Source organism: Austrofundulus limnaeus, unplaced genomic scaffold (assembly GCF_001266775.1).
Source record: "Austrofundulus limnaeus strain Quisiro unplaced genomic scaffold, Austrofundulus_limnaeus-1.0 Scaffold162, whole genome shotgun sequence".
In the NCBI taxonomy this organism is placed as follows: Eukaryota; Metazoa; Chordata; class Actinopteri; order Cyprinodontiformes; family Rivulidae; genus Austrofundulus; species Austrofundulus limnaeus.
This window is the reverse complement of record NW_013952564.1, coordinates 98462-99771: the sequence shown is the minus strand read 5'-3', so window position 1 is coordinate 99771 and position 1310 is coordinate 98462. Positions and strand designations below refer to the sequence as shown.

The 1310-nt window shown below is 37.3% G+C and overlaps 1 protein-coding gene across 1 annotated transcript in view; it reads right to left on the bottom strand.

The window, feature by feature from the left end:
- The window catches only part of slc35b4 (solute carrier family 35 member B4), a 6896-nt gene that overhangs the window by 4137 nt on the left and 1449 nt on the right, over window positions 1–1310 (bottom strand). The window lies entirely within an intron of this gene.

The window sequence follows — 1310 nt, the reverse complement described above, 5'->3', positions numbered from 1 at the left end:
GATCTGAGATCTCAATGGGATTTGCCTGGTAAAATAACGGTAAATAAAAATAAAAATAAAAAAAATAAAATCAACAAAAGCCCTAAAGCACTAATCAGGAAATTAGTTCCCCTATTAGTGCTTTAGGGGAACTGTGCCCACCACTAATAATACCATACTTTTAGGGTTAAATTTCTAGTATTATACATGAATAAATACGGTAGGTCCCCTAATTGTAAAGCAATTATGCACTGCTAATTTTAAAGCACTAAAATAACCCAGTCAACCCATAGAACATGGTGACCATGATCACATAGTTACTGGAAAGCAAAGAACAAACACTATGAGTTAACATCAGCTCCCATAATACCAGTGGAGGGAAGCACTAATCTAAAAAGTAGTTCTACTAGCCCTAAAGCACCAAGTGAAATATTTACCGTATTTATTCATGTATAATACGATCTAAAGTATAATGCCATCATCATTTTTGAGCATAAAAATATTAAAAATCTAATCATCAGTAACATGTGTATAGTAATACCCCCCACTTTATGGATGACCTTTAGGGTTAAATTTCTAGTACTATACATGAATAAATACGGTAGGTCCCCTAATTGTAAAGCAATTATGCACTGAAAAATTAGCAAAAGCTAATTTTAAAGCACTCAAATAACCCAGTCAACCCATAGAACAGTCTTCAGACAACATGAGTCCCATATTGCTATGCATATAGATATTTTTTGATTTATTTCCACCTGTAGTCCCTGATCCAGCCGACACAATATTATAAAGATAGATAAAGTAAAAGATAAAACATGAGCAGCTGGATGCATGTTGCTCTCTTAATACTCATCATTGACATTCCTCAGCCATATTTGAGTTCATATATCATCAATACGTCTCCTAGTGGATAAGTGACATCATTCATATGAACAAAATGTGTGACAGTTTTCACCCTCAGCTGTTACCAATAACGTTGATCAATAACATTTAAAGACCTCAGTCAGTGCTTCTAAATTTAGCAAGTGTTAAGCCACTAAAATGTTTAAAATTTGGCGGCACGACGGCTCAGTGGTTAGCACCGACGCCTCACAGCAAGAAGGTCCTGGGTTCGATCCCCGGTTCGGACCTGGGGTCTTTCTGTGCGGAGTTTGCATGTTCTCCTCGTGCTTGCGTGGGTTTTCTCCGGGTACTCCGGTTTCCCCCACCTCCCAAAAACATGTACAATAGGTCGCCTTCAGGCCCAGGCCTCCCTTGAAAAAGAGATCTGGGATCTCAATGGGACTTGCCTGGTAAAATAACGGTAAATAAATAAATAAATAAATAAATAA